The sequence below is a fragment of the Oncorhynchus tshawytscha genome, unplaced genomic scaffold (genome assembly GCF_018296145.1).
Source record: "Oncorhynchus tshawytscha isolate Ot180627B unplaced genomic scaffold, Otsh_v2.0 Un_contig_6549_pilon_pilon, whole genome shotgun sequence".
Classification (NCBI taxonomy): Eukaryota; Metazoa; Chordata; class Actinopteri; order Salmoniformes; family Salmonidae; genus Oncorhynchus; species Oncorhynchus tshawytscha.
This window is the reverse complement of record NW_024608814.1, coordinates 35,001-53,460: the sequence shown is the minus strand read 5'-3', so window position 1 is coordinate 53,460 and position 18,460 is coordinate 35,001. Positions and strand designations below refer to the sequence as shown.

General features: G+C 46.5%; 1 pseudogene; it reads left to right on the top strand.

Moving 5' to 3' along the window:
• LOC112220221 overlaps positions 1-18,460 on the top strand; it is a 75,231-nt pseudogene that overhangs the window by 29,059 nt on the left and 27,712 nt on the right.

Here is an 18,460-nt window from a genome sequence, read left to right as displayed (position 1 = left end):
GGGAGGGAGAGAGAGGGTGGAGGGCAGACAGAGGAGGGAGAGAGAGAGAGGGGTGGAGGGCAGACAGAGGAGGGAGAGAGAGAGATGGGTGGAGGGCAGACAGAGGAGGGAGAGAGAGAGAGGGGTGGAGGGCAGACAGAGGAGGGAGGGAGAGAGGGGTGGAGGGCAGACAGAGGAGGGAGGGAGAGAGATGGGTGGAGGGCAGACAGAGGAGGGAGAGAGAGAGAGGGGGTGGAGGGCAGACAGAGGAGGGAGGGAGAGAGAGAGGGGGTGGAGGGCAGACAGAGGAGGGAGAGAGAGAGATGGGTGGAGGGCAGACAGAGGAGGGAGGGAGAGAGAGGGGTGGAGGGCAGACAGAGGAGGGAGGGAGAGAGAGGGGTGGAGGGCAGACAGAGGAGGGAGAGAGAGATGGGTGGAGGGCAGACAGAGGAGGGAGAGAGAGAGATGGTGGAGGGCAGACGGAGGAGGGAGAGAGAGAGAGAGGGTTGGAGGGCAGACAGAGGAGAGAGAGAGAGGGGTGGAGGGCAGACAGAGGAGGGAGAGAGAGAGAGGGGTGGAGGGCAGACAGAGGAGAGAGAGAGAGGGTGGAGGGCAGACAGAGGAGGGAGAGAGAGAGAGGGGGTGGAGGGCAGATGGAGGAGGGAGGGAGAGAGAGGGGGTGGAGGGCAGACAGAGGAGAGAGAGAGAGGGGTGGAGGGCAGACAGAGGAGGGAGAGAGAGAGGGGTGGAGGGCAGACAGAGGAGGGAGAGAGAGAAAGGGGTGGAGGGCAGACGGAGGAGGGAGGGAGAGAGAGGGGTGGAGGGCAGACAGAGGAGAGAGAGAGAGGGGTGGAGGGCAGACAGAGGAGGGAGAGAGAGAGAGGGGTGGAGTGCAGACAGAGGAGGGAGAGAGAGAGGGGGGTGGAGGGCAGACGGAGGAGGGAGGGAGAGAGAGGGGTGGAGGGCAGACAGAGGAGGGAGGGAGAGAGATGGGTGGAGGGCAGACAGAGGAGGGAGAGAGAGAGAGGGGTGGAGGGCAGACAGAGGAGGGAGGGAGAGAGAGGGGGTGGAGGACAGACAGAGGAGGGAGAGAGAGAGAGGGGTGGAGGGCAGACAGAGGAGAGAGAGAGAGGGGTGGAGGGCAGACAGAGGAGGGAGAGAGAGAGAGGGGGTGGAGGGCAGACAGAGGAGGGAGGGAGAGAGAGGGTGGAGGGCAGACAGAGGAGAGAGAGAGAGGGGTGGAGGGCAGACAGAGGAGGGAGAGAGAGAGATGGGTGGAGGGCAGACAGAGGACAGAGGGAGGGAGAGAGAGGGGGTGGAGGGCAGACAGAGGAGGGAGAGAGAGAGAGGGGTGGAGGGCAGACAGAGGAGGGAGAGAGAGAGATGGGTGGAGGGCAGACAGAGGAGGGAGAGAGAGAGATGGGTGGAGGGCAGACGGAGGAGGGAGAGAGAGAGAGAGGGGTGGAGGGCAGACAGAGGAGGGAGGGAGAGAGGGGTGGAGGGCAGACAGAGGAGGGAGGAGAGAGAGGGGTGGAGGGCAGACAGAGGAGGGAGAGAGAGATGGGTGGAGGGCAGACAGAGGAGGGAGAGAGAGAGAGGGTGGAGGGCAGACAGAGGAGGGAGAGAGAGATGGGTGGAGGGCAGACAGACAGAGAGGGAGAGAGAGAGAGGGGTGGAGGGCAGACAGAGGAGGGAGAGAGAGATGGGTGGAGGGCAGACAGAGGAGGGAGAGAGAGAGGGGTGGAGGGCAGACAGAGAGGGAGAGAGAGAGATGGGTGGAGGGCAGACAGAGGAGGGAGAGAGAGAGAGGGTGGAGGGCAGACAGAGGAGGGAGAGAGAGAGATGGGTGGAGGGCAGACAGAGAGGAGAGAGAGAGATGGGTGGAGGGCAGACAGAGAGGAGAGAGAGATGGGTGGAGGGCAGACAGAGGGGAGAGAGAGAGATGGGTGGAGGGCAGACAGAGGAGGGAGAGAGAGAGGGGTGGAGGGCAGACAGAGAGGGAGAGAGAGAGATGGGTGGAGGGCAGACAGAGAGGGAGAGAGAGAGATGGGTGGAGGGCAGACAGAGAGGGAGAGAGAGATGGGTGGAGGGCAGACAGAGGAGGGAGAGAGAGATGGGTGGAGGGCAGACAGAGAGGGAGAGAGAGAGATGGGTGGAGGGCAGACAGAGAGGGAGGGAGAGAGATGGGTGGAGGGCAGACAGAGAGGGAGAGAGAGAGATGGGTGGAGGGCAGACAGAGAGGGAGAGAGAGATGGGTGGAGGGCAGACAGAGGAGGGAGAGAGAGATGGGTGGAGGGCAGACAGAGTAGGGAGAGAGAGATGGGTGGAGGGCAGACAGAGGAGGGAGAGAGAGAGATGGGTGGAGGGCAGACAGAGGAGGGAGAGAGAGATGGGTGGAGGGCAGACAGAGGAGGGAGGGAGAGATGGGTGGAGGGCAGACAGAGAGGGAGAGAGAGAGATGGGTGGAGGGCAGACGGAGGAGGGAGAGAGAGAGATGGGTGGAGGGCAGACAGAGGAGGGAGAGAGAGAGAGATGGGTGGAGGGCAGACAGAGAGGGAGAGAGAGAGATGGGTGGAGGGCAGACGGAGGAGGGAGAGAGAGATGGGTGGAGGGCAGACAGAGGAGGGAGAGAGAGATGGGTGGAGGGCAGACAGAGGAGGGAGAGAGAGAGATGGGTGGAGGGCAGACAGAGGAGGGAGAGAGAGAGAAGGGTGGGGGCGAGATCATAATTGGGCTGACATTCTGCCAGGTAAAGGAAAGACAAGAAGAACTTCCAGTCTAATGATGGGCCGGGTGGCTGCCCATTCACAGAGGAAAGGTCAATATTATTGTGCTCAGCAAATGGAAGGGAGTTTTCTCTTTCACACAGTTTTTGCTTCACTCTCTGGCGTGTGTGTGGTAACAGAAAGCCTCTCTTATTGCTGTACATCAAGCTCTGATTGGCTTCCAGCTGCTAGGCTTTGATTATCTGGGATAACAGGCTTAGAACTACAGAACCTGTCTGAGTTGAGCACCCCCTCTCTTTCTCTTATTTCTCTCTGATTCACTTTCCCTCTCTCTTTTTCTCCCTCTCTCCTTTACTCTCTCCTTTTCTCTCTTTCTCTCTGTGTCTGTCTCTCTCTCTCTCTCTCTCTCTCTCTCTCTCTCTCTCTCTCTCTCTCTTTCTTTCTGCCTCTGTCTCACTCTTCTTTCTCTCTCTCTCTCTCTCTCTCTCTCTCTCTCTCTCTCTCTCTCTCCTCTCACTACATCTGTTTCTTCTCTCTTGTCCTCACCCTGCTGGGCAGCTCTGATTAACCAGATGTTCAGGGACTTCACAGCTCTGTTTCCAGCATGAACAAAAAGTGACTAAACTCCAAGAGAGGGAAACTAACTCGTAAGCCTCATGTCTTCCTTTAACGTTAGGATCATTTCTAGAGAGTGGTGATGTATCATTACTCCTTATATGTTCTACTCACACTGAGTAACAATCAAATTGTATTTGTCACATGCCTCATCAGATCAAATCCAAGTTTATTTATCACGTGCGCCGAATACAACAAAAGGTGTGTGTGTGTGTGTGTGTGTGAGTGTGTGTGTGTGTGTGTGTGTGTGTGTGTGTGTGTGTGTGTGTGTGTGTGTGTGTGTGTGTGTGTGTGTGTGTGTGTGTGTGTGTGTGTGTGTGTGTGTGTGTGTGTGTGTGTGTGTGTGTAAGTATAGAAATAAAACAACAGTAGAAAGACATTTGAAAAAAGAGTAGCGAGACGACATACACCTGTTAGTCGGTGATCAGACCTACCACTGTAGGCAGTTGTGGGTGAACAGGGAATACAGGAGAGGACTGAGCACGCACCACAAACCATTTAACCATCCCACATCAACAGTCATGTGCCCTCTGCTTGTCCAGTAACATTTTCCTGGGGTGGCTTGGTTGATCCTGAAGGGATTTTGTTGTTCCATATTGCTATTACTGTGTGTACGTCCATGTGAATTCCAGATAATACACACTCCTCCATGCCTGCATCAGAGGAAGTGTGAAGCAGTAATCACACCACTATGGGCTGGGCTTGGTACTGTGACACATTCAGGCTCGCAAACACACACACACACACACACACACACACACACACACACACACACACACACACACACACACACACACAGTCTCACTTTCTGACCTCACTGCTAATGGGTATAGCAATGTCCCTGTTTCCTGTCAGGTTTATTTGAACATTATCCAGACTGTCACCATGTGCAGAATGCAGATGAGATATGAGATGTATGACTAAAACGAGAATGTTTTTTATATTGTTTACATAGGCAGGATATAATATTGTTATTGCTTTGCTTGTTTTACACATTTTTGCAATTTGCTTGAAAATCAGTATTTGTTTACATTTATCCTCAACATTGTTCCGACCGCTAGGAGTTGCAGTGTCTTCTGTAGTGTCTTCTGCAGTGTCTTCTGTAGTGTCATCTGTAGTGTCTTCTGCAGTGTCATCTGTAGTGTCTTCTGTAGTGTCTTCTGTAGTGTCATCTGTAGTGTCTTCTGCAGTGTCTTCTGCAGTGTCTTCTGTAGTGTCTTCTGTAGTGTCATCTGTAGTGTCTTCTGCAGTGTCTTCTGCAGTGTCTTCTGTAGTGTCTTCTGTAGTGTCATCTGTAGTGTCTTCTGTAGTGTCTTCTGTAGTGTCTTCTGTAGTGTCTTCTGTAGTGTCTTCTGTAGTGTCTTCTGTAGTGTCTTCTGTAGTGTCTTCTGTAGTGTCTTCTGTAGTGTCTTCTGTAGTGTCTTCTGCAGTGTCTTCTGCAGTGTCTTCTGTAGTGTCTTCTGTAGTGTCTTCTGTAGTGTCTTCTGTAGTGTCTTCTGTAGTGTCTTCTGTAGTGTCTTCTGTAGTGTCTTCTGTAGTGTCTTCTGTAGTGTCTTCTGTAGTGTCTTCTGTAGTGTCTTCTGCAGTGTCTTCTGCAGTGTCTTCTGTAGTGTCTTCTGTAGTGTCTTCTGTAGTGTCTTCTGTAGTGTCTTCTGTAGTGTCTTCTGTAGTGTCTTCTGTAGTGTCATCTGTAGTGTCTTCTGCAGTGTCTTCTGTAGTGTCATCTGTAGTGTCTTCTGCAGTGTCTTCTGTAGTGTCTTCTGTAGTGTCTTCTGTAGTGTCTTCTGTAGTGTCTTCTGCAGTGTCTTCTGTAGTGTCTTCTGCAGTGTCTTCTGTAGTGTCATCTGTAGTGTCTTCTGCAGTGTCTTCTGTAGTGTCTTCTGTAGTGTCATCTGTAGTGTCTTCTGCAGTGTCTTCTGTAGTGTCATCTGTAGTGTCTTCTGCAGTGTCTTCTGTAGTGTCTTCTGTAGTGTCATCTGTAGTGTCTTCTGCAGTGTCTTCTGTAGTGTCATCTGTAGTGTCTTCTGCAGTGTCTTCTGTAGTGTCATCTGTAGTGTCTTCTGTAGTGTCATCTGTAGTGTCTTCTGTAGTGTCTTCTGTAGTGTCTTCTGTAGTGTCATCTGTAGTGTCATCTGTAGTGTCTTCTGTAGTGTCTTCTGTAGTGTCTTCTGTAGTGTCATCTGTAGTGTCTTCTGTAGTGTCTTCTGTAGTGTCATCTGTAGTGTCATCTGTAGTGTCTTCTGTAGTGTCTTCTGCAGTGTCTTCTGTAGTGTCATCTGTAGTGTCTTCTGTAGTGTCTTCTGTAGTGTCATCTGTAGTGTCATCTGTAGTGTCATCTGTAGTGTCATCTGTAGTGTCTTCTGTAGTGTCTTCTGCAGTGTCTTCTGTAGTGTCTTCTGCAGTGTCTTCTGTAGTGTCTTCTGCAGTGTCATCTGTAGTGTCATCTGTAGTGTCTTCTGTAGTGTCTTCTGTAGTGTCATCTGTAGTGTCATCTGTAGTGTCATCTGTAGTGTCATCTGTAGTGTCATCTGTAGTGTCTTCTGTAGTGTCATCTGTAGTGTCATCTGTAGTGTCATCTGTAGTGTCATCTGTAGTGTCTTCTGTAGTGTCTTCTGTAGTGTCATCTGTAGTGTCATCTGTAGTGTCATCTGTAGTGTCATCTGTAGTGTCTTCTGTAGTGTCTTCTGTAGTGTCTTCTGCAGTGTCTTCTGTAGTGTCTTCTGCAGTGTCATCTGTAGTGTCATCTGTAGTGTCTTCTGTAGTGTCTTCTGTAGTGTCTTCTGCAGTGTCTTCTGTAGTGTCTTCTGTAGTGTCTTCTGCAGTGTCTTCTGTAGTGTCTTCTGCAGTGTCTTCTGTAGTGTCATCTGTAGTGTCATCTGTAGTGTCTTCTGTAGTGTCTTCTGTAGTGTCTTCTGTAGTGTCTTCTGTAGTGTCTTCTGCAGTGTCTTCTGCAGTGTCTTCTGTAGTGTCTCCTCTAGTGTCATCTGTAGTGTCTTCTGCAGTGTCTTCTGCAGTGTCTTCTGTAGTGTCTTCTGTAGTGTCTTCTGTAGTGTCTTCTGTAGTGTCTTCTGTAGTGTCTTCTGTAGTGTCATCTGTAGTGTCTTCTGTAGTGTCTTCTGTAGTGTCATCTCTAGTGTCTTCTGTAGTGTCTTCTGTAGTGTCTTCTGTAGTGTCTTCTCTAGTGTCTTCTCTAGTGTCATCTGTAGTGTCTTCTGTAGTGTCTTCTCTAGTGTCATCTGTAGTGTCTTCTGTAGTGTCTTCTCTAGTGTCATCTGTAGTGTCTTCTGTAGTGTCATCTGTAGTGTCTTCTGTAGTGTCATCTCCTGTTGTCTCTTCTTGTTTTGCTGTAGGACTTCCTGACAGACCTGATGATGTCAGAGGTGGACCGGTGTGGGGAGAACGAGCACCTGATCTTCCGAGAGAACACGCTGGCCACCAAGGCTATAGAGGAGTACCTCAAACTAGTGGGGCAGAAGTACCTACAGGATGCACTCGGTGAGTCTATCTGTCTGTCTGTCTACGTATCTGTCTGACTATATAGCTGCCTGCCTGCATGCCTGCCTGGAAGCATATGTTTACATTGCCGAAGCAAATGGAATAGACAATAAACAAAAGGTAAATAAATAAGGGAAACATTAGTAAACATTACCCTCTCTCTCTTTCTTTATCTGTCTTTCTGTCACTCAGCCCTCTTTTTTCCTCTCTATCTGTCTTTCTGTTACTCAGCCCTCTTTTTTCCTCTCTCTCTTTCTTTATCTGTCTTTCTGTCACTCAGCCCTCTTTTTCCTCTCTCTCTTTCTTTATCTGTCTTTCTGTCTCTCAGCCCTCTTTTTCCTCTTTCTCTTTCTTTATCTGTCTTTCTGTCTCTCAGCCCTCTTTTTCCTCTTTCTCTTTCTTTATCTGTCTTTCTGTCACTCAGCCCTCTTTTTCCTCTCTCTCTCTCTCTTTATCTGTATTTCTGTCACTCAGCCCACCTTTTCTTTTCACTCTCTCTTTATCTGTCTTTCTGTCACTCAGCCTTCTTTTTCCTCTCTCTCTTTCTTTATCTGTCTTTCTGTCACTCAGCCCTCTTTTTTTCTCTCTTTCTTTATCTGTCTTTCTGTCACTCAGCCCTCTTTTTTCCTCTTTCTCTTTCTTTATCTGTCTTTCTGTCACTCAGCCCTCTTTTTCCTCTTTCTCTTTCTTTATCTGTCTTTCTGTCACTCAGCCCTCTTTTTTCCTCTTTCTCTTTCTTTATCTGTCTTTCTGTCACTCAGCCTTCTTTTTCCTCCTCTCTCTTTTCTTTATCTGTCTTTCTGTCACTCAGCCCTCTTTTTCCTCTCTCTCTCTCTTTATCTGTATTTCTGTCACTCAGCCCTCTTTTTCCTCTCTCTCTCTCTTAATCTGTCTTTCTGTCACTCAGCCCTCTTTTTCCTCTCTCTCTTTCTTTATCTGTCTTTCTGTCACTCAGCCCTCTTTTTCCTCTCTCTCTTTCTTTATCTGTCTTTCTGTCACTCAGCCCTCTTTTTCCTCTCTCTCTCTCTCTTTATCTGTCTTCCTGTCACTCAGCCCTCTTTTTCCTCTCTCTCTTTCTTCATCTGTCTTTCTGTCACTCAGCCCTCTTTTTCCTCTCTCTCTTTCTTTATCTGTCTTTCTGTCACTCAGCCCTCTTTTCCTCTCTCTCTTTCTTTATCTGTCTTTCTGTCACTCAGCCCTCTTTTTCCTCTCTCTCTCTCTCTTTATCTGTCTTTCTGTCACTCAGCCCACCTTTTCTTTTCACTCTCTCTTTATCTGTCTTTCTGTCACTCAGCCTTCTTTTTCCTCTCTCTCTTTCTTTATCTGTCTTTCTGTCACTCAGCCCTCTTTTTCCTCTCTCTCTCTCTCTTTATCTGTATTTCTGTCACTCAGCCCTCTTTTTCCTCTCTCTCTCTCTTAATCTGTCTTTCTGTCACTCAGCCCCCTTTTTCCTCTCTCTCTTTCTTTATCTGTCTTTCTGTCACTCAGCCCTCTTTTTCCCTCTCTCTCTTTCTTTATCTGTCTTTCTGTCACTCAGCCCTCTTTTTCCTCTTTCTCTTTCTTTATCTGTCTTTCTGTCACTCAGCCCTCTTTTTTCCTCTTTCTCTTTCTTTATCTGTCTTTCTGTCACTCAGCCTTCTTTTTCCTCTCTCTCTTTCTTTATCTGTCTTTCTGTCACTCAGCCCTCTTTTTCCCTCTCTCTCTCTTTATCTGTATTTCTGTCACTCAGCCCTCTTTTTCCTCTCTCTCTCTCTTAATCTGTCTTTCTGTCACTCAGCCCTCTTTTTCCTCTCTCTCTTTCTTTATCTGTCTTTCTGTCACTCAGCCCTCTTTTCCTCTCTCTCTTTCTTTATCTGTCTTTCTGTCACTCAGCCCTCTTTTCCTCTCTCTCTCTCTCTCTCTTTATCTGTCTTCCTGTCACTCAGCCCTCTTTTTCCTCTCTCTCTTTCTTCATCTGTCTTTCTGTCACTCAGCCATCTTTTTCCTCTCTCTCTCTCTCTCTTTATCTGTCTTTCTGTCACTCAGCCCCCTTTTTCCTCTCTCTCTCTTTCTTTATCTGTCTTTCTGTCACTCAGCCCTCTTTTTCCTCTTTCTCTTTCTTTATCTGTCTTTCTGTCACTCAGCCCTCTTTTTCCTCTTTCTCTTTCTTTATCTGTCTTTCTGTCACTCAGCCTTCTTTTTTTCCTCTCTCTCTTTCTTTATCTGTCTTTCTGTCACTCAGCCCTCTTTTTCCTCTCTCTCTCTCTTTATCTGTATTTCTGTCACTCAGCCCTCTTTTTCCTCTCTCTCTCTCTTAATCTGTCTTTCTGTCACTCAGCCCTCTTTTTCCTCTCTCTCTCTTTCTTTATCTGTCTTTCTGTCACTCAGCCCTCTTTTTCCTCTTTCTCTTTCTTTATCTGTCTTTCTGTTACTCAGCCCTCTTTTTTCCTCTCTCTCTTTCTTTATCTGTCTTTCTGTCACTCAGCCCTCTTTTTCCTCTCTCTCTTTCTTTATCTGTCTTTCTGTCACTCAGCCCTCTTTTTCCTCTCTCTCTCTCTCTCTCTTTTATCTGTCTTCCTGTCACTCAGCCCTCTTTTTTCTCCTCTCTCTTTCTTCATCTGTCTTTCTGTCACTCAGCCCTCTTTTTCCTCTCTCTCTTTTCTTTATCTGTCTTTCTGTCACTCAGCCCTCTTTTTCCTCTCTCTCTTTCTTTATCTGTCTTTCTGTCACTCAGCCCTCTTTTTCCTCTCTCTTTCTTTATCTGTCTTTCTGTCACTCAGCCCTCTTTTTCCTCTTTCTCTTTCTTTATCTGTCTTTCTGTCACTCAGCCCTCTTTTTCCTCTCTCTCTTTCTTTATCTGTCTTTCTGTCACTCAGCCCTCTTTTTCCTCCTCTCTCTCTTTCTTTATCTGTCTTTCTGTCACTCAGCCCTCTTTTCCTCTCTCTCTTTCTTTATCTGTCTTTCTGTCACTCAGCCCTCTTTTTCTCTCTCTCTCTCTCTTTATCTGTCTTTCTGTCACTCAGCCCACCTTTTCTTTTCACTCTCTCTTTATCTGTCTTTCTGTCACTCAGCCTTCTTTTTTCCTCTCTCTCTTTCTTTATCTGTCTTTCTGTCACTCAGCCCTCTTTTTCCTCTCTCTCTCTCTCTCTTTATCTGTATTTCTGTCACTCAGCCCTCTTTTTCCTCTCTCTCTCTCTTAATCTGTCTTTCTGTCACTCAGCCCCCTTTTTCCTCTCTCTCTTTCTTTATCTGTCTTTCTGTCACTCAGCCCTCTTTTTCCTCTCTCTCTTTCTTTATCTGTCTTTCTGTCACTCAGCCCTCTTTTTCCTCTCTCTTTCTTTATCTGTCTTTCTGTCACTCAGCCCTCTTTTTCCTCTTTCTCTTTCTTTATCTGTCTTTCTGTCACTCAGCCCTCTTTTTTCCTCTTTCTCTTTCTTTATCTGTCTTTCTGTCACTCAGCCCTCTTTTTCCTCTTTCTCTTTCTTTATCTGTCTTTCTGTCACTCAGCCTTCTTTTTCCTCTCTCTCTTTCTTTATCTGTCTTTCTGTCACTCAGCCCTCTTTTTCCTCTCTCTCTCTCTTTATCTGTATTTCTGTCACTCAGCCCTCTTTTTCCTCTCTCTCTCTCTTTATCTGTCTTTCTGTCACTCAGCCCTCTTTTTCCTCTCTCTCTTTCTTTATCTGTCTTTCTGTCACTCAGCCCTCTTTTTCCTCTTTCTCTTTCTTTATCTGTCTTTCTGTTACTCAGCCCTCTTTTTCCTCTCTCTCTTTCTTTATCTGTCTTTCTGTCACTCAGCCCTCTTTTTCCTCTCTCTCTTTCTTTATCTGTCTTTCTGTCACTCAGCCCTCTTTTCCTCTCTCTCTCTCTCTCTCTCTTTATCTGTCTTCCTGTCACTCAGCCCTCTTTTTTCCTCTCTCTCTTTCTTCATCTGTCTTTCTGTCACTCAGCCCTCTTTTTCCTCTCTCTCTTTCTTTATCTGTCTTTCTGTCACTCAGCCCTCTTTTTCCTCTCTCTCTTTCTTTATCTGTCTTTCTGTCACTCAGCCCTCTTTTTCCTCTCTCTTTCTTTATCTGTCTTTCTGTCACTCAGCCCTCTTTTTCCTCTTTCTCTTTCTTTATCTGTCTTTCTGTCACTCAGCCCTCTTTTTCCTCTCTCTCTTTCTTTATCTGTCTTTCTGTCACTCAGCCCTCTTTTTCCTCTCTCTCTTTCTTTATCTGTCTTTCTGTCACTCAGCCCTCTTTTTCTCTCTCTCCCCCTCTCTTTATCTGTCTTTCTGTCACTCAGCCCTCTTTTTCTCTCTCTCTCTCTTTCTTTATCTGTCTTTCTGTCACTCAGCCCTCTTTTTCCTCTCTCTCTCTCTTTATCTGTCTTTCTGTCACTCAGCCCTCTTTTTCCTCTCTCTCCCTCTTTATCTGTCTTTCTGTCACTCAGCCCTCTTTTTTCTCTCTCTCTCTCTTTATCTGTCTTTCTGTCACTCAGCCCTCTTTTTCCTCTCTCTCTCTCTTTATCTGTCTTTCTGTCACTCAGCCCTCTTTTTCCCTCTCTCTCTCTCTTTATCTGTCTTTCTGTCACTCAGCCCTATTTTTCCTCACTCTCTTTCTTTATCTGTCTTTCTGTCACTCAGCCCTCTTTTTCCTCTTTCTCTTTCTTTATCTGTCTTTCTGTCACTCAGCCCTCTTTTTCCTCTCTCTCTCTCTCTTTATCTGTCTTTCTGTTACTCAGCCCTCTTTTTCCTCTCTCTCTCTTTTATCTGTCTTTCTGTCACTCAGCCCTCTTTTTTCCTCTCTCTCTTTCTCTATCTGTCTTTCTGTCACTCAGCCCTCTTTTTCCTCTCTCTTTTTCTTTATCTGTCTTTCTGTCTCTCAGCCCTCTTTTTCCTCTCTCTCTTTCTTTATCTGTCTTTCTGTCACTCCAGCCCTCTTTTTCCTCTCTCTCTTTCTTTATCTGTCTTTCTGTCACTCAGCCCTCTTTTTCCTCTTTCTCTTTCTTTATCTGTCTTTCTGTTACTCAGCCCTCTTTTTCCTCTCTCTCTTTCTTTATCTGTCTTTCTGTCACTCAGCCCTCTTTTTCCTCTCTCTCTTTCTTTATCTGTATTTCTGTCACTCAGCCCTCTTTTTCCTCTCTCTCTTTCTTTATCTGTCTTTCTGTCACTCAGCCCTCTTTTTCCTCTCTCTCTCTCTTTATCTGTCTTCCTGTCACTCAGCCCTCTTTTTCCTCTCTCTCTTTCTTCATCTGTCTTTCTGTCACTCAGCCCTCTTTTCCCTCTCTCTCTTTCTTTATCTGTCTTTCTGTTACTCAGCCCTCTTTTTCCTCTCTATCTTTCTTTATCTGTCTTTCTGTCACTCAGCCCTCTTTTTCCTCTCTCTCTTTCTTTATCTGTCTTTCTGTCACTCAGCCCTCTTTTTCCTCTCTCTCTTTCTTTATCTGTCTTTCTGTCACTCAGCCCTCTTTTTCCTCTCTCTCTCTCTTTATTTGTCTTTCTGTCACTCAGCCCTCTTTTTCCTCTCTCTCTCTCTCTTTATCTGTCTTTCTGTTACTCAGCCCTCTTTTTCCTCTCTCTCTCTCTTTATCTGTCTTTCTGTCACTCAGCCCTCTTTTTCCTCTCTCTCTTTCTTTATCTGTCTTTCTGTCACTCAGCCCTCTTTTTCTTCTCTCTTTTTCTTTATCTGTCTTTCTGTCTCTCAGCCCTCTTTTTCCTCTCTCTCTTTCTTTATCTGTCTTTCTGTCACTCCAGCCCTCTTTTTCCTCTCTCTCTTTCTTTATCTGTCTTTCTGTCACTCAGCCCTCTTTTTTCTCTCTCTCCCCCTCTCTTTATCTGTCTTTCTGTCACTCAGCCCTCTTTTTCCTCTCTCTCTCTCTTTCTTTATCTGTCTTTCTGTCACTCAGCCCTCTTTTTCCTCTCTCTCTCTCTCTTTATCTGTCTTTCTGTCACTCAGCCCTCTTTTTCCTCTCTCTCTCTCTTTATCTGTCTTTCTGTCACTCAGCCCTCTTTTTCCTCTCTCTCTCTTTATCTGTCTTTCTGTCACTCAGCCCTCTTTTTCCTCTCTCTCTCTCTTTATCTGTCTTTCTGTCACTCCAGCCCTATTTTTCCTCACTCTCTTTCTTTATCTGTCTTTCTGTCACTCAGCCCTCTTTTTCCTCTTTCTCTTTCTTTATCTGTCTTTCTGTCACTCAGCCCTCTTTTTCCTCTCTCTCTCTCTCTTTATCTGTCTTTCTGTCACTCAGCCCTCTTTTTCCTCTCTCTCTTTCTTTATCTGTCTTTCTGTCACTCAGCCCTCCTTTTCCTCTCTCTCTCTTTCTTTATCTGTCTTTCTGTCACTCAGCCCTCTTTTTCCTCTCTCTCTTTCTTTATCTGTCTTTCTGTCACTCAGCCCTCTTTTTCCTCTCTCTCTTTCTTTATCTGTCTTTCAGTCACTCAGCCCTCTTTTTCCTCTCTCTCTCTCTCCATCCATCCATGCTTAATACAGAGACATTGTGTGTGATTTGATTTGATTTGATTTGTTGTCGTAAGCAATCAAAACTTGCTCTGGGTCATTAGGCCATGTTTACTGAGCTGTAATTAAGGTCAGAGGTCATTGAGCTGTAGTGGAGGTCAAAGGGCAGAGAAGGCCTCAGGGCTGGCAGACACAACACTCCTAGCCCCTGACCCCAGAGACTGGACATGGTGTCAACACAGAACTAAGTGCCTCTCTTTCTTTTCTCTCTCTCTCTCTCTCTCTGTCTCTCTCTCTCTGTTTCTCTCTCTCTGTCTCTCTCTCTCTCTCTCTGCTTCTCTCTCTCTCTCTCTCTCTCTCTCTCTCTCTCTCTCTCTCTCTCTCCTCTCTCTGTTTCTCTCTCTCTCTCTCTCTCTGTTTCTCTCTCTCTCTCTCTCTCTCTCAGTCTCTCTCTCTCTGTTTCTCTCTCTCTCTCTCTGCATGCTGGGAGTGATTGGTGCATGCTGGGAATTGTTTGAGTGAAGGAGTGCGTGTGTTGTGGAGAGTTAGATATTCACAACTTTCTTTCGGTTTGCTATTTCTTGGTGGCATTTTTTTTGTTGATGCATGATTAACGTTATTATTTTTGTTGTGGTAGAATTAAGTATTTTGTTTTCGTATCGAAATTACCCTGATTTTGGCGGGGATGGCAGCCCGAATGGGGATGCCGTCCCTGTCACTTCGGCATGGCTTTAGGTGTGTTACTGAAGCTGCTGTCACAGTGGAGGAGTTTCTGGTCGCCGTAGGAGAGAAGGTAGGCTATGAGAATATTGCGTATGCATCCCGGATGAATAAAGCTGTGGTGGTATTTCTTAAGAAGAGTGTCTAGTTGATCGGATGGTTGAGCATGGTGTACTTCTTAAAGGAATGTTTATTCAAGTTACGCCGCTTTTTTCTCCGTCAACAAGGGTAACGATTTCAAATGTACCACCGTTTATTCCTAATGAGCTATTGGAGCGCGAGTTATTGCGCTTTGGGAAGTTCGCCAGTTCAATTAAGGTTGTCCCGTTGGGTTGCAAACACCCGGCGTTGAAACAGGTAATGTCATTTCGGCGACAGGTGTTTATGTTTTTGGACTCACCGGAGCAGACTTTAGAGTTATCGTTTAAAATCAAGTATGACAATAGATTGTATATGGCTTATGCTAGTACGGGTAGTCAACGGTGTTTTGAGTGTGGGGATGTTGGTCATAAGCGACATGCTTGCCCGAAAAGGGAGAAGGCAGAGGGAGGGGCACAGGTGGTCATCGTAACGCCTGGGCCCACTGATGTAGGGAGAGGTGAGCTGACAGCGGTAGAGCAGCCACAAGCACCTGTTGCTGAGGAACAAGTTATCCGTGTTGAGGGCACGGGGTTGCAACTTGTATTAGAAGAAGGAAATGTTATGCTACAGAAAAGTATTGTTGTAGAAGGTAAGGATGTATCTGAAGAGCCAGTTCCTCAGACTGGTGAGCAGGTGCCCAGTATGAGTGCTGGGGTAAAGGAGGGGGTTCATGTGGAGCTAGGCTCCCAGGGAGTGGAGGAGATGCCCACTACGAGTGCTGGGGTTCATGTAGAGCTAGGCTCCCAGGTAGTGGAGGAGTTGCCCACTACGAGTAATGAGGTACAGGAGGGTTTGCATGTGGAGCTAAGCTCCCAGGTAGTGGAGGAGATGCCCACTACGAGTAATGAAGTACAGGAGGGTTTTCATGTGGAGCTAAGCTCCCAGGTAGTGGAGGAGATGCCCACTACGAGTAATGAAGTAGAGGAGGGTTTTCATGTGGAGCTAAGCTCCCAGGTAGTGGAGGAGATGCCCACTACGAGTGCTGGGGTTCATGTGGAGCTAGGTTCTCAGTTAGTGGAGAAGATGCCCACTATGAGTAGTGATGTTCAGGTGGGGCTAGTCTCCCAGATAGTGGAGGAGATGCCTGGTACGAGTGATGAGGTGCAAGTGGAGAGTGTTGAAAGGGATGTGGTAGAGGGGAGTCAGTTGTCTGTGTTCTCAGCTGAGGAGGATCAAGAGAAGGATATGGATATCTCTTTAGATATGACAGCTGCTGGTGCGGACTCAGTTTATGATCTAGAGGAGGTAAATGAGTTTCTGGATCAGACTTTTGGGAAATCTGTCAAATTGGCAGATTATTTTGATGTTGATAAGTTTGTGAGGTCAGCTGTGATGTTACAGAAGACGGTGGGGTTAGACCAGCTGAGTGAGAAGAAGCGGTTTCGCTTGAGGAAATTTATTACTGCTGTTGCAGCAGCAAAAGGTGGTGGGAAACGTGTTCAGGTTAAGAGAAGAAAAAAAATAATGACGATGATCATGCTTCATAGGGTGTCTTTTTTCTCGTTGGTTTCTCTGTGGTTTCTTCTGCTTTTCTTTTCTCTTTTCTACATGGAGGTACTAAGGGTAGGTTCTCTCAATATGAATGGGGAAGGGACAGGAATAAGAGGGCTTGGGTATTAGAAGTAATAAAACAGAAAAGGCTTAATGTAGTTTTCCTACAGGAGACACATAGCGATGAGGAAAATGAGGTTGACTGGGGTATGTGGTGGGAGGGGCAGCATGTACTCAGTCATGGTACTAATTTCAGTGCTGGGGTGGCAATATTGTTTTCCTCAGGCTTAGGAGTGACTGTGGTATCTACAACAGAGATTGTCAAGGGTCGGGTTTTATTGGTCAAGGTGGATGTTATGGGGTTTTTGTTTGTTTTTTTGAATGTTTATGCTCCTAATGAGGGTACAGAGCGTATTGCTGTATTTGATCAACTAAAGGAAATGTTAAGACAGTGTGACCAAGAGGGGTGTATGGTTTTAGGGGGTGACTGGAACTGTACAGTGGATTTTACTGTTGATCGCACCGCTGAAGAACCTCACCTGCGGTCAGCCACTTGCCTGTCTGGCCTATTAACTGAGTTTGAGCTTTCTGATGTGTGGAGAGTAAGGAATGCCAAAGTTAGGCAGTACACATGGCTAAAAATTAATGAAGGTCGTGTCAGTGCAGCACGGTTAGACAGGTTGTATGTATCTGAGCAATACTGTAGTAGGGTTGGAAAGTGTGCCATTACTCCTGTGGGTTTCTCTGATCATCATATGGTTACTGTTGATATTCACTTGTCCTGTCCACGAAGGTCATCACCTTACTGGTATTTTAATGTTAAATTGTTACATGATGTCATGTTTTGTGACAGGTTTTTGTTGTTTTGGGAAAAATGGAGGGGTATAAAAGGGAATTTTGAGTCCTTGAGACAATGGTGGGAGGTTGGGAAGGCCCAAATACGAGTTTTTTGTCAACAGTATACTGCTCTGTCTCAAACTGAATTTAAAGAGACTATCAAGGCCCTTGAACAGGACATCAAATCTATTGAATTGAAGCTGCTCACTCAGAATGACCCTGGACTAGTCATGAACTTACAGGACAAGAGACATGAACTGAGGTCGTTTCTGCATGAAAGAGTGAAGGGTGCCTTGATTAGGTCTCGTTTCGCTTCCCTCAAGGATATGGATGCTCCTAGTGCTTTTTTTTTTTTTTTAACCTAGGAAAGTCGACATTTCAACGTAAACAGATGGTCTGCCTTCGTCTCCCTGATGGGAAGGTGACCACGAATGATATTGAAATGCGTCAACATGCCGTGGATTTCTACTCGTCCCTTTATAAGGCGGAGGATTGTGACTCTATGTGTACTGAACAGTTGTTACATGGTCTTCCTAAATTGGGACCTGAGCAGAGAGTCGCATTGGACGCTGATATTACACTGCAGGAGCTGTCCACAGCAGTTATGCAGCTCTCAACAGGCCGAGCCCCTGGCATCGATGGGTTACCATCTGAGTTTTATAAGCACTTTTGGGGGTCTATTGGGGAGGACTTTTATGAAGTGATGTGTGAATCTTTTCATGAGGGTTCTCTTCCTGTATCCTGTCAACGTGCAGTTCTTTCACTGTTGCCAAAAAGGGGGATTTGGCTCTCATAAAAATTGGAGACCTGTTGCTTTGCTGTGCGCAGAATATAAAATTGTTTCTAAATGTCTCTCAAACAGGTTGAAAGAGTATCTGGGGTTGTTGATCCACAAGGACCAGTCCTACTGTGTACCTGATCGCTCTATTGTTGACAACTTGTTTCTGATAAGAGATGTTTTAGACATTTGTAAACTGTCTGATGTAAATGTGGGTTTACTTTCGTTGGATCAGGAGAAGGCTTTTGATCGTGTGGACCACCAGTACTTGTTTAAAATAATGAAAGCCTTTGGGTTTGGGGATGTTTTTCTGTCTTGGGTGAATTTACTGTATGCTGGAGCCTCGTGTATGGTGAAGGTGGGTGGTGGTTTAAGTTGCCCCATCCCTGTCGAAAGGGGCATCAGGCAGGGATGCCCAATTTCAGGGCAGTTATATAGTCTGGCGATTGAACCAATGCTTTGTTTTTTAAGAGCGAAGCTTACTGGTTTCTTTGTGCCAGGTGTAACAAAGGGTCCCACGATAGCACTGTCTGCGTATGCAGATGACGTGATAGTTTTTATTACAGGGGGTGAGGATGTTAAGGTTCTCTCAAACGCTTTAAAGGTGTATGAGGGGGCCTCCTCAGCTAAAGTCAATTGGGGAAAGAGTGAAGCGCTGTGGGCAGGTCAGCTTCAGATGGGGTCTACTCCATGGTTACCAGGGGGGGCTTCAGTGGGGCAGAGATGGAATGAAGACTTTGGGGGTTTTTCTAGGCTCCGATGTCTTTCAAAAAAAGAACTGGGAGGGTGTAGTGGAGAAAGTGTGTGCCAGACTGTCAAGGTGGAAATGGGTGTTGCCCCAGCTGTCTTATAGGGGACGGGTCCTGGTAGCTAATAATCTTGCTGCTTCTACCCTGTGGCACAGACTAATGATTTTACAGCCACCAAAGGGTCTGATACAAGAGCTTCAGAGGACCCTTGTCAATTTCTTCTGGTCTGGGCAACACTGGATTAAAGCTGCAGCCCTGTACCTGCCACTGCACGAGGGTGGGCAAGGCCTGGTGGACATTTCCTCTAGGATCACGGCTTTCAGGCTCCAAGCAGCCCAGAGTTTGTTGTACAGAGACTGTTCTAGCTGGGTCGAAACAGCCTACATATTGATGAGGAGAGCGGGCTGTTTGGGCTTCGACAAGCATCTTTTCCTCTTAAAGCTGGAGGGGGGTGATTTGACTGGCCTGACTCCATTTTATGAGTCTGTTATGCAGGCTTGGAGAGTCTTTGTCAAG